The sequence below is a fragment of the Nycticebus coucang genome, chromosome 15 (assembly GCF_027406575.1).
Source record: "Nycticebus coucang isolate mNycCou1 chromosome 15, mNycCou1.pri, whole genome shotgun sequence".
Lineage (NCBI taxonomy): Eukaryota > Metazoa > Chordata > Mammalia > Primates > Lorisidae > Nycticebus > Nycticebus coucang.
In genome coordinates this window covers 93,602,076-93,616,016 of record NC_069794.1, presented here as the reverse complement: position 1 = coordinate 93,616,016, position 13,941 = coordinate 93,602,076, and the positions used below count along the sequence as shown (strand labels likewise).

The window sequence follows — 13,941 nt, the reverse complement described above, 5'->3', positions numbered from 1 at the left end:
GCGCCGGCCCCATATGCCGAGGGTGGCGGGTTCAGATCCAGCCTGGCCAAACTGCAACAACAACAACAAAAAAAAATAGCTGGGTGTTGTGGTGCGTGCCTGTAGTCCCAGCTGCTTGGGAGGCTGAGGCAAAAGAATCGCGAAAGCCCAAGAGTTGGAGGTTGCCGTGAGCCGTGTGATGCCATGGCACTCTACCCGAGGTCAGTACAGTGAGACTCTGTCTCTACAAAAAAAAAAAACAAACAGAAGAAACTTCATTTCTTTTAAAGATTGTTTTGTGGGGCAGTGCCTGTGGCTCAGTGAGTAGGGTGCCAGCCTCGTATACCGAGGGTGGCAGGTTTCAACCTGGCCCCAGCCAAACTGCAACAATAAAAAAAAATAGCCAGGCTTTGTTGTTTAGTAGGCCCGGGTTGGGTTTGAACCCACCAGCCCTAGTGTAGGTGGCTGGCGCCCTAATCACTGAGCTACAGGTGCCAAGCCTGATACTGATTTTAAAATTTATAATATTCAGGGTGGCGCCTGTGGCTCAAGGAGTAGGGCGCTGGTCCCATATGCCGGAGGTGGCAGGTTCGAACCCAGCCCTGGCCAAAAACCACAAAAAAAAAAAAAAAAATTTATAATATTCAAAAAAAAATCCTCCCAGGGCGGCGCCTGTGGCTCAGTGAATAGGGTGCCAGCCCCATATGCCGAGGGTGGCGGGTTCAAACCCAGCCCCGGCCAAACTGCAACAAAAAAATATCCGGGTGCTGTGGCGGGCACCTGTAGTCCCAGCTGCTTGGGAGGCTGAGGCAAGAGAATCGCTTAAGCCCAGGAGCTGGAGGTTGCTGTGAGCTGTGTGATGCCACGGCACTCTACCAAGGGCCATAAAGTGAGACTCTGTCTCTACAAAAATAAATAAATAAATAAATAATCCTTCCACAGGGTGGTGCCTGTGGCTTAGTGCATAGGACGCCAGCCCTATATACCAAGGGTGATAGGTTTAAACCTGGCCCTGGCCAAACTGCAATAAAAAAATAGCCGGGCGTTGTGGTGGGTGCCTATAGTCCCAGCTACTTGGGAGCCTGACGCAGGAGAATCTCCTAAGCCCAGGAGTTGGAGGTTGCTGTGAACTGTGACACCAAGGCACTCTACTGAGATTGATAAAGCAAGACTCCGTCTCTTAAAAAAAAGGAAGGCATATCTTCAACAACCATAGTGGTTGCTTTTAGGTATGGTTTCCTACATAATTCTCAGTCAAACTTATCCATAATAGAAAATATAATTGTTTTATAAAATGCGTACATCTCTGTAGAGGTGTAGTATAAATCAGCGGGCTCAAGATTTCAAGAACCAATTTTGTTACCACCTTCATTCATGTGTACATTCTTTGTCTATGGGTTATAATAAATTTTAAAATCCTCTTCAGATGAAGTCTGAGTTGACTTCTTACACACAAAAATTTTCTATTTTAACGTTGCATTATATTAGTGGTTTTCTAGTTAGTACATTCCCAGTTCTTTATCTGAATACAAGTTTTTGGCTTTTATTTCCAATTTCTTGGACCAGAACAACAAATCACTTAAGATAGTTTCTATACGGTCATGTACTATATAGAATAAATAATTGTTATGTAAGTCATCAAATGGTTATATAGACATTTACTTAAAATCTACTATACCTGGGTGGTATCTGCTATAGTGCTTACTCCCACCCCTAGTTTTATTTATATCCTTTTAGTTACCTAAGAAATATATATTCTTTTTTTTTTTTGGCCTGACTGGGTTTGAACCCACCACCTCCAGTATATGGGTCCGGCACCCTATTCCTTGAGCCACAGGCACAGCCCCTGAAATATATATTCTGTACTCAGGTTAGCTAGCAAAAGAATTAAGCATTTGTGATACTTAGTTGCAAACTTTACTGCAGCCATATTCATTATCTTCTTTGTCACCAAGGCCATCGACCTTAGATTAGATTAGGTTGATCTAGCACAGCACTCTGTGTGTGTGTGTGTGTGTGTGTTAGTTTGTTGGAAATTTGTTTCTACATGCATTCACTTTTAATCCATTCTGTAACTTTTGGGGGGCTGTGTTGTGGAGTGTAAGAAAGATCGTATTTTTTAGGTTAAGTCTTTAAGGTATTTCATAAGTGTGCCTAGGTATAAAAGTGTTTTTTCTCAAATACTCATTGAAAGGGCAGCAGGCACTCGACCGGCAGAGATCTCATAGACCCCCAAGCCTTGTACGAAAGGTCTTTATTAGCGAGGGATGCGGCAGAGGAACACCAAGGAGGAGAGAAGAGAGGGAGAGCGGGCGCGCAAAAGAAAAGCGCACCTTCATATAGGTTCAGTTAGGGAAAGTCTCAGAATGGTGACGGTAGAATAGCCAATAAGGAGTTACTGCTCTGGCGGGAAGAGCCATTAGGGGCAGGCCATAAGTTTGAAATTTTCAGCAGGTAATTGGGACTGGGAGATGAGATTAAGTTTTGCGCTTGGGAGAAAAAGGAGATGTCTAGTAGGCAACTCCCTGTTGTTCAGAGGGCAACTCCCTGTGCTTGGAAAGGAGCTGTAACTTTAAGAGTGAGACAGCTAGTCTTGGTCTGGAAAGCAGGAAGGGACTTTCTGGGGAAGGGGCTTTTCTGGGGCAATTACCTAACATTCCTCCCTTCTTGATATGTTAAAAATAGGAGGTTGGATAGGGGACACTGAGTTCTTTCTTCTGTAGCTTCTTCCTGCTGAGAGGGGCAGGTAGTTTCAATTGGCCAACTGAAGGATTATGATCTTTTTTTTTTTTTTGTAGAGACAGAGTCTCACTGTACCACCCTGGGTAGAGTGCCGTGGCGTCACACGGCTCACAGCAACCTCTAACTCTTGGGCTTACGTGATTCTCTTGCCTCAGCCTCCCGAGCAGCTGGGACTACAGGCGCCCGCCACAACGCCCGGCTATTTTTTGTTGTTGTTGTTGTTGCAGTTTGGCCGGGGCTGGGTTTGAACCCGCCACCCTCGGCATATGGGGCCAGCGCCCTACTCACTGAGCCACAGGCGCCTCCCGGATTATGCTCTTTTTTGCTGGGAAGATGTAAGCTTTTGCTTTTAGACTGTCCTTTTAGTGGCTGTTTAGAAGTGGTATTCAGGAAAGTTTTGTGGCCTGGAGTAGAGTGTAGCCCATTCACGAAGAACGGTTTCTTTTTGTTGTAGGTTCGGAGCACCAACTGAGTAGTTACCTGTTGAGACAACTTTGAGAGCTGAGTTTGAATAAAATGAGTTATGCATGGAGCCGCAGGCACCAGCCCAAGGATGACAAGTATAGGTATGAGGAAAGGTAGAGTGCAACCCAGAGTGGGTTTTGAGTGAACCAAGAGGAGAAGTCTGGTGACTCTGATTCGCGTGGGGTTTTCTTTGGAGTTTGAGGCTTTCTTGGAGTGATCCGACTTTGTTAGTGCCGATTTCAGACCCATTAACAAAGAAAAAACAATCCTCTTGGAGTGCCAAACAAAGTTCCCCCCTTTTCTGCCAAAAGAAGATTTAATCCCCCGTGGTTTTATAGGACCACCTGAGCTAGTGAATTAATTTGTTGCTGGAGTCCTAAAATCACTTCACTAACCTGTTGAATGTCTTCTTCATGTTGATGCTCTAATCCTTTATAATGAGTTATGGAGTAGGAAATGCCATCTGTTCCTGTGCCAATGCCAGCCATGATTCCCACCACTGTCAGTAAGGGGAGTGTGGCAACTTGAGCGGCCTGTTTCATACGGGTTGTTGGATAGAGAGAGAGAGGAGGCACTGGAACAGGTTCATCGCCTGCAGTAATTTTAAAATCAGGCAGTAACACAACTACAGAACAGAGACTCTGAATGTGGATCGGAGGAATTCAGTACAATTTTTTCCCCTGCAGAGAAACTGGAAGGAAGGATAGCACTTTCTGTGTAACTTCTTTTTTGGTTTGGAAGGGAAAGTGTCTATTTTTGGGCACTTTGATGGGTTCAGACCCGATAGGGGAGTGGTGCCGGTGAAGTTGAAGCAAAGAGGGTACGACTGGATGACTTGATTGAGTGAGGGCACAGGAAGTTTAGTTTTGTGAGTGCAAGTTGTTAAATTAAGAGATGCAGGGTCTGAAAGGTTGAAAGACAAAATGTTAGGAATCATGACTGGGGCGGCCTGAAGTTCAGTGTGTAAGAGATCTTGAAGACTTAATCCAATCCAGCAGCCCAGCCTATATTTAGGGTGATGAGTCAGAGGGAGTAGACAAGAGGGATATAGGATTTAGTGTGGGACACGTGTTAAAAGATAATGATGGGGGTGGCGCCTGTGGCTCAGTGAGTAGGGTGCCGGCCCCATATGCCGAGGGTGGCGGGTTCAAACCCAGCCCCGGCCAAACTGCAACAACAACAAAAAAATAGCCGGGCGTCGTGGCGGGCGCCTGTAGTCCCAGCTACTCGGGAGGCTGAGGCAGGAGAATCGCGTAAGCCCAAGAGTTAGAGGTTGCTGTGAGCCGCGTGACGCCACGGCACTCTACTGAGGGCGGTACAGTGAGACTCTGTCTCTACAAAAATAAAATAAAATAAAGTAAAAAAATAAAAAAGATAATGATGGGTCAGATAAGAGAGAGATTTGAAGGTTAAGAATGTGGCATGGTGGCAGGGTTTGAAGATTTTTGTAGGTCAAAAGATCAGATAGAGAATGAAGGGGACAGAACAGTAGTAGGGGAACCAAAGTGAGTTTCTTCGATTCTTGTAGTAACTGCGGCTGCCAACGCCTTGAGACAAGGGGCCCAACCTCCAACAGTGTGATCTAACTGTTTCAAGAGATAAGCAACTGCAGCAAAGGTGGGGCCTAGCTGATGTCCAAGCACTCTGAGAGCAAGTCCACGGTTTTCTGTGACATATAGGAGGAAGTGGCAAGAAAGATCAGGAAGGTGGAGGGTTGGAGCTTCTAATAAAGCACGCTGTAGAGATTTAAAGGAAGTGGAAATGGAGGTTAGGAGAGGCTCATGAGGGTCACCTCGAGAAGAATTATATGAAGGAGCTGCTAGGAGAGAAAAGTTGGGAATCCATGCTCTGAGGTATCCAGCTAATCCTAAAAAGGAGAAGAGTTCTTGTTTTGTGGTGGGTAGAGGAAAGTCATGAAGAAGGCTTTTTCTGTCTATGGTAATAGCTTTGAAGCCTGGGGATAAAAGGATACCAAGGTAAGTGACTTCCTGTTGGAATAATTGAAACTTTGAGGGAGAGACCCAAAATCCCCTATCTGCAAGGAAATTAAGGAGGGAACAGGTGTCTCACTTAGAGTCATGTAAGGTGGGACTGCAGAGCAGGAGGTCATCGACATACCCAAGGTTGAAGGAGAGGGATCATAGGATTGGAGGTCTTGTGATAATGTCTGGCTAAATAAGTGTGGGCTGTCACGAAATCCCTGGGGGAGTACAGTCCAAGTAAGTTGGGAAGAAGTCTGAGAAGTAGGCTCAGTCCATGTGAAAGCAAACAGGTCTTGTCAATTAGGGTGTAAGGGAATGGAGAAGAAGGCATCTTTGAGGTCTAGCACAGAGAAATAAGTGGTCTGAGGTGGGATGGTTGATAGGAGGGTGTATGGATTAGGGACTATTGGGTGTATAGGAATGACCGCAGAGTTGAGGAGTTTTAGATCTTGTACTAAGCGATAGGTGCCATTAGGTTTTTTAATTGCTAGTATTATATGGTGAGTGGGCAGGTCACAAAAATCCTTTTTCCAGGAGATCCTATATAATAGGTTGAAGTCCCAGGAGACTAGATTGGGGAAGTGGATATTGACGTTGAAAAGGAAAAACAGAGGGGACTTTTAGCTTAACAAGAACTGGAGAGCAGGAGGCAATTGAGGAGGTTTTAGTATCCCAAACCTTAGGATTTACTTGCTCTGGTGGAATGGGCCAGGGCGACGGGTCTTTGATGGAAAGGACGAGACAGAGAGAGGAAGAAGGAGATGGGTCAGCATCTATTAATTTAAGATCAAAAGTGAGGGCGGTACCTAATTTGGAAAGTATGTCACGTCCCAGAAGGGGAACTGGACAGGAAGGCAACACCTGAAAGGAATGTATAAATGAGAAAGTGCCAATCATGCAGTGTAAAAAAGGAGTTTGATGTGGACGGTGGGAAAAACCCTCTATCCCAACAGTAGAGGTGGGCGATGGGGAGGTAGGACAGCTGGACTCTTTAAGAACTGAGAAGCTAGCTCCTGTGTCTAATAGGAAAGTGATCATTCTACCTGCCACCATCAGGGTTACCCTTGGCTCTGCAGAGGTGATCTTTGTCAGGTGAGAGAAGCCAGGGTCCCATTAGTCTTCACAAGAGGCAAGCTCCAACAAGTCTGCTGTAGGTGCTGCAGGTTGGCTGGCCCCATGTCCTCTCTAGGCCGAGGGACAGTCAGCCTTCCAATGGTCCTTTCTTTTGCAGAGAGGGCATGGCCCTGGCGGGGGTTAGGATTAGAGCAAAGTTGGTCCCAGTGGTCTTCTCCACTGCATTTGTAGCATGGTCTGGGTGGTTGAGTCATGAAGCGGCCTTTGGCCCTTGATGATTTAGGCAGGTTAGGAATGATGGCCTCAGTGACACTGTTTGTAATGTTCTGAGCGAGCATTTGATAATCTTGGGTTTGAGATTTTTTATTTTCTTTTTGGAAAACATCATCTCGCCCTATGTAAACCTTAGACACATCTAAGATCACGGCCTGGGGTGTCAGGGGCCCGTGCTCCAAGCACTTTAGCTTAAGTTGGATGTCAGGGTAACTTTGGTTAAAGAAATAAGTCATGAGAATGTTTTTCCCATCTATTGTTTCAGGATCTAAGTTAATATACTTAACAAAAGTTTGGTAAGGTGTTGGAGGAAAGCTGAAGGATTCTCAGACTTGTATGACTTCCCATAATTTATCATAATTGATAGCCTTTTTGGTGGAAGCTCTAAGTCCACAAAGAAGGCAGGTAATAAAAATGTCTCTACTTTTTCTCCCAGCATTATTATTATAATTCCAATCTGGCTGGGAGTTAGGGACCGCGGTGTCACCTGTAGAATGCTCATTGTTTGACATACGAAATTGATCTGCTGCCTCTTTCGCCCTCTCCCACACTCGTTTGCACTGGTCAGAGATTAGGGTATTAGCTAAAATAAGAAAAACATCATGCCAGGTATTTTGATAGGACATAGTAATAAATTGAAACTCTTGAATAAAATGAGAAGGATTAGAAGTAAAGGAACCTCGTCTAACCTTAAGGTGTGTGAGTCAGCCATGGGGAAAGGAACAGAAACAGAGATTACTGCCATCGACTCCAGCTGCCTCGTGGAGCGGGGCCAGGAAGTGAGAGGGAGCTGAAGGTCCCTCTAACTCTGGAGACCTATGGGAGTGGGAGCCAGTGAGGGGACCGGAGGGAAGTGAGGGATGAGTAGTGGACTCAGTAGAATTAGTTTGCAATTTGTCTACATTGCTACATGGTGGCACTGTAGGACCATCATATGGAGGAGCTGGAGGAAGAAAGAGATAAAGAGGTCCGGAAGTGTTTTTTGGAGCAGCTGGTGGTGGACTGAGCGATGACCCGAAGGAACTCTGAGTGCTAGTTGGAGGGGAGGAGTTAGGAGAGGAGCTCAGATTGGTTGACGGGAAGTAGGAGGGACAGAGGGTGGAGGCAACTGTGTGGTTGAGGGAGGAGCTGAATATGGTGGGGCCAGAACAGGAACTACTCCGGTTCCTAAGCCGTGGCCATTTATTTGCCTGTGAGGCGGAGGCTCATCTGCTGGGGTGAATAGGTCTGGTTCAGGGGGATAGAGAGCAGAAGAGCCCTTTGCTACAAGAATTTTGGAATCACCCGAACATAAATTAGGCTTGGTTCTAGGATATGAGAAGCCCTGAACATAGGGGACCTCGCTCCATTTGCCAAGGCGCTCACAATAGTTATATAAGTTTCAAATTAAAGAAAAATCAAATGAACCATAGCTTGGCCATATACTTTGGTTGTCTAGTTTGTAAAGTGGCCAAACATGGGTAGAGAGTTTAATTAATTTTTTTGGCTTTACGTCCAATCTTTTTTTTTTTTTTTTTTGTAGAGACAGAGTCTCACTTTACCGCCTTCGGTAGAGTGCCATGATGTCACTGGACTCACAGCAACCTCTAGCTCTTGGGCTTCCACGATTCTCCTGCCTCAGCCTCCCGAGCAGCTGGGATTACAGGCGCCTGCCACAACGCCCGGCTATTTTTTGGTTGCAGTTCAGCCGGGGCTGGGTTTGAACCCGCCACCTTCAGTATATGGGGCCGGCGCCCTACTCATTGAGCCACAGGCGCCACCCTTTATGTCTAATCTTAATTCTACCAGGTGGCACAATAAGCACCCCAAGGGGGAGTGACAGAATGGCCTGCACCCATGCGGTTCGTTGCAAGAATAAAGTGTGAGCAGAATCACGCAAGGACCAGGACAAAAGGCAGACGTCTCCGCTGCTTTGTTGCTGGCCGTGAAGACAAGAACACAGTCTAGGACAGTTGTCACTGTACCCCAGATCAGTGTCAGACCCCTGGGGCCGAGGAGAGCTTGAGACCTGGCACCAGGAATTTTTGTGCAAGGCGTGGAAGCCCTGGGCCAGGCCACACAAGGTCAATGGGAATAAGGAACTCAAGCCTCGAGAAACTGGTGAATCACCAGGAATGTAAGCAACTCAGCTCACGATTAGGGAAAACTCTCTCTCATTGGGGTACTCACCAAGTCTGGATGAGGCCAGTGTTGAGTGCTGGTTAGAGCACTTTGGCAGATGGACACAAGCTGATGGGGTGGTGAGCGCTGGGAGTGCAGAAGAGGACAGGGACCCCCCAGGAGCTAAAAGCCCGCGGAAGGGGTGGAAGCTACCCTTGAGAGCGGTCCCCTAATTACATCCTGCTTCTGACACCAGATGAAAGGGCGGCAATCAACCTGCAGAGATCTCACAGACCACCAAGGCTTGTATGAAAGGTCTTTATTGGGGAGAGATGCTGCAGAGCAGCACCAAGGAGGAGAGAAAAGAGAGAGAGAGAGAGAGAGACCAAAAGAAAAGTGCACCTTTATATAGATTCAGTTAGGGAAGTCTCAGAATGGTGACGGGACGGTAGAATAGCCAAGAAGGAGTTACTGCTCTGGCAGGAAGAGCCGTTGGGGGCAGACCATAAGTTTGAAATTTTCAGCGGGTAATTGGGACAGGGAGATGGGGTAAGTTTTGCACCTGGGAGATAAGGAGATGTCTGGTAGGCAACTCCCTGTGCTTGGAAAGGAGCTGTAACTTTAAGAGTGAGACAGCTAGTCTTGGTCTGGAAAGCAGGAAGGGGCTTTCTGGGGAAGGGGCTTTTCTGGGGCAATTACCTAACATTCATGGCAGCCAAGAACATTGTTGGCTATATAACACTATTTGGGTAAATTTGCTTTCAATTTATTTTTTCGAACAAGTTCATTGTCACTGTATAGCAAATATCTCAAAGTTCATTTTACATCTAGCAAAGGGGCAAGATTGTTTTTGAAGTCTGAGAAATATTTTCCTTGTCTTCCATCTTTCAATAAATACTAAAATGATAATGATAAAAAAAAGAAAAAAGAAGGGCGGCGCCTGTGGCTCAGTGAGTAGGGTACCGGCCCCATATGCCGAGGGTGGCGGGTTCAAACCCAGCCCCGGCCAAATTGCAACAAAAAAATAGCCGGGCGTTGTGGCGGGCGCCTGTAGTCCCAGCTACTCAGGAGGCTGAGGCAAGAGAATCGCGTAAGCCCAAGAGTTAGAGGTTGCTGTGAGCTGTGCAACGCCACGGCACTCTACTGAGGGCCGTACAGTGAGACTCTGTCTCTACAAAAAAAAAAAAAAGAAAGAAAAAAGAAAAACTCTTCTAGACATCAGCCTAGGCAAAGAATTTATGACTAAGACCCCAAAGGCAAATACAGAAAAAACAAAGTAAATAAATGGGGCTTAATTAAATTAAAAAGCTTCATCACAGCAAAGGAAATAACCAACAGAGTAAATAGACAACCTGCAGAATTGGGAAAAAATATTCACAGACTATACATCCAACTAAGGTCTGGTATCCAGAATCTACAAACAACTCAAATGAAACAAATAACTCTATAAAATAGTTTTACAGACATGAACAGTTTTTTCCCAAAAGATCAACAAACATGAAAAAATGCTCAACTGCACTAATCATTAGGAAAATGCAAATTAAAAAGACAATGAGCCACCTTACCCCTGTCAGTATGGCCACTATTAAAAAGACAAAAAACAGGGCGGTGCCTGTGGCTCAGTGAGTAGGGCGCTGGCCCCATATGTCGAGGGTGGCTGGTTCAAACCCAGCCCCGGCCAAAAGGCAATGAAAGAATAGCCGGGCGTTGTGGCAGGCGCCAGTAGTCCCAGCTGCTCGGGAGGCTGAGGCAGGAGAATTGTGTAAGCCCAAGAGTTAGAGGTTGCTGTGAGCCGTGTGACACCATGGCACTCTACTCGAGGGCACTCTACCCGAGGGCGGTATAGTGAGACTCTGTCTCTACAAAAAACAAACAAAAAGACAAAAAACAGGCCCCACGTGGTGGCTGTAATCCCAGCACTCTGGGAAGCCAAGGTGGGTGGATTGCTTGAGCTCAATAGTTTGAGACCAGCCTGAGCAAGAGTAAGACCCTGTCTCTAAAAAATACCTGGGTATTCTGGTGGCCACTTGTACTCCCAGCTATTCAGGAGGCTGAGGCAAGAGAATCGCTTAAGCCCAAGAGTTTGAGGTTACTGTGAGCTGTGACACCACGGCACTCACCAAGGGCAAGAAAACGACACTGTTGCAGAAACAAAAACCAATAGATGCTGGCATGGATGCAGAGAAAAAGGATGCTTACCCACTGTTGATGGGGCTCAAAATTAGTACAACCTCTATGACAAACAATATGGAGATTACTCAAAAAAATAAAAGTAGAACTGTTATTTGATCCATCAGTCCCACCACTGGGTATCTACCCAAAATAAAAGAGGTCATTTTATAAAAAAGATGCCTACACTGGAGTGTATATTGCAGCATAATTCACAATGGCAAAGATATCAAATCAACCTAAGAGCTGTCAGTTCATGAGTGGGTAAAGAGAATGAGGCACATATATACTGTGGACTACTACTCAGCCATAAAAAGGAATGAAATAATACCTTTTGCAGCAACTTGGGTGGAAGTGGAGACCTTTATGCAAAGTCAGAGATCTCAGGAGTGGAAAAACAAACCCCACGTGTTCTAACCATTGGGAGCTAAGTCATGGAGATGCATGGAGATGTAAAGGAGATTAGAAGACGGGTGGAGGGGGCGGCGCCTGTGGCTCAGTCGGTAGGGCACCGGCCCCATATGCCGAGGGTGGCGGGTTCAAACCCAGCCCCGGCCAAACTGCAACAAAAAAATAGCCGGGCATTGTGGCGGGCGCCTGTAGTCCCAGCTACTCGGGAGGCTGAGGCAGGAGAATAGCCTAAGCCCAGGAGTTGGAGGTTGCTGTGAGCTGTGTGACGCCATGGCACTCTATCAAGGGCGATAAAATGAGACTCTGTCTCTACAAAAAAAAAAAAAGAAGACGGGTGGAGGCTGGGAAAGGAATGAGTCATAAAAGTTGCCTACTGGGTATGATGAACATCATTGTAGTGACAGGTACACTAGAAACACCGATTCCAACAGTATACAAGGCAACTGTGATAAAAACATTTGCACCCTCTTGATATCTTTGGGGGGAAGCCAATCTTAAAGGGTACATACTGTATGATTCCATCTACATACCATGTTTAAAGTGAGAAATTATACTGATGGAGAGCACGCCCACGATTGCTAAGAGGATATGAGGGAGTTTCTTTGCATTGGTATTTACACATATTTATAAATGTGATAGAATGCACCCCTCAAACCAAAAGTAGTACATTAAAAACTAGTGAAATCCAAGTAAGATCTGTATCTGAATAAATAGTACTAACGTCATTTTCCTGGTTTTCCCACAGTATGGAGATTATGTTGGCTCCCTGCCGGTCACATACACGCAGGCTGGCAGGTTGAAACCCGGCCTGATCTAGCTACATGACAGCTGTAACAAAAAAATAGCCGGGCGTTGTGGCAGGCACCTGTAGTCCCAGCTACTCAGGAGGATGAGGCTGGAGGATGAGGCTAGAGGTTTGCTTGAGCCCAAGAGTTTAATGTCACTGAACTATGATGCTATGGCACTCTACTCAGGGTGACAGAGTGAGACTCTGTCTAAAAAAAAAAAAAGTGGGTGGCACCCAGAGCTCAGTGGTAAGGGCTCTGGCCACATACACCAAGGCTGCCAGGTTCAAACCTGGCCCCAGCCAGCTTTTAACAACAATGACAACTGCAACAACAACAACAACAAAAATAGCTGGGCATTGTGGTGGGCACCTGTAGTCCCAGCTACTCGGGAGGCTGAGGCAAGAGAATTGCCTAAGCCCAGGAGTTGGAGGTTGCTGTGAGCTGTGACGCTACATGACTCTACTGAGGGCGACGTAAGGAGACTGTCTCAAAAAAAAAAGTAAGATATTATCATTGCTGAAGCTGGGTGAAGGGTACACAGGAACTCTATTATTTTTGCAATTTCTGTTGAGTCAAACTTTCCAGATAAAACTGTATCTGTGTGTCTTTGTGTGTGTGTGTGTGTGTGTCTTTAATCCCCAGGAGTCAGATTTGCCTCACCCTTCAGAAAACCATTAGCTTTGCTGCTCACTTACTTCTCTTTGGATTCCTGGTCTCCTTCCATTTCTCAGTCCTTTAGTATCCCTGAGCAGTTTAAATACTTGGTCTATTTCCCTTGCTCTCTTGCTAGTTCTGCTATACTTACTTTATCCAGCATTTTGGGGTGTTGGTAGCTGAATGGTTTTGGGGCCGTCTTATCTACAGTATTGGTAAAAATATCAGTTCTGTTGCAAAGAAGTACAAGAGGCATGCTGAGAAGCGGACAGGCTGAGAGCAGCTGAGTCCCTCAGAGGCCAGCTTCATGAAATGGTTTTAAAATCAATAAATACTTCTTTGTATCAGAACGAGCATAAGCTTCGGTGTCAGGTAGGCAGCATGCCACACTCTAACCAGGCGAGTTACTGACAGGTCACTGTAGGGTCAGCTTAGACCCAGTCTGTTTTGGGTAACAAATGACCACCCGTGGCTTGCCCCAACAAAGGCTCACCCCCGGCTCTCCTCCTCACATACCCAGCTCTGCTGCTGGGGACTGGCTCTGGGATCTGGCTAACTGGAGCTGAGTGGCCCCGTCCTTCCTTTCATTTTCTCTCAATTGCCCTGTAAGTGACCTGTCTCCCTAAGCACCCTAGTCCCCTCCTGGACACCCTGGCTTCTTTGTCTGCCTTCATGTCCCCTCTGCAGGGGGAGGGAATGACTTTTTGATGCATGTTTTTTTGACTGAATTGATTATCCAGGGAGGGAGAGTTGAAGGAAGGAAAGGATGTGGTAACACTTAAATCACAAATTTTCACGAAGACTCGGGATCCCAGGTAGCGCAGGGCCTCGCAAATCTCAATACCATGCGATTATCATCCCTCCCCTGTCATATTTCATTTGTTTATCCTCTACAGATAGCCTGAATCTTCTTTTAGAGATAAAATTTTAGAGATAAAATTCTCAGTCCTGTTGACTGGGGATGGTATTCTAGCCATGTGTTCTTCGGACAGAATGCTCTCAGAGAGGGGGCTGGAGATGTGTGCCGTTGATCCTGGGGGCTGGGGGTGCTTGCTGGTGACTGAGCACCTGGCTTGTAGAGGGAAACACACCTCACACTCAGTTTTGCTCTCGTGTGTGGGAGCCTGGAGGTAAGGTGGCCACGGCACTGCGAGGGACTGTGGTGACCAGTGCATCCTTGAGGACAAGATCAGCCGCCCTAATGTGGTCATTTCAGTCACACCACTCTGAGTTCAGAAATTAAGGTTTCTTTTTTTTTGTACAGACAGAGTCTCACTTTATGGCCCTCTGTAGAGTGCTGTGGC

The 13,941-nt window shown here is 46.3% G+C and overlaps 1 long non-coding RNA gene across 2 annotated transcripts in view; it reads left to right on the top strand.

The window, feature by feature from the left end:
* LOC128566740 (uncharacterized) overlaps positions 1-13,941 on the top strand; it is a 30,246-nt gene that overhangs the window by 13,625 nt on the left and 2,680 nt on the right. For both annotated transcript variants that reach the window (XR_008374624.1, XR_008374625.1), the window contains exon 3: positions 3,176-3,299. This is a non-coding gene — a long non-coding RNA (uncharacterized LOC128566740). The remainder of the gene's footprint in view (positions 1-3,175; positions 3,300-13,941) is intronic.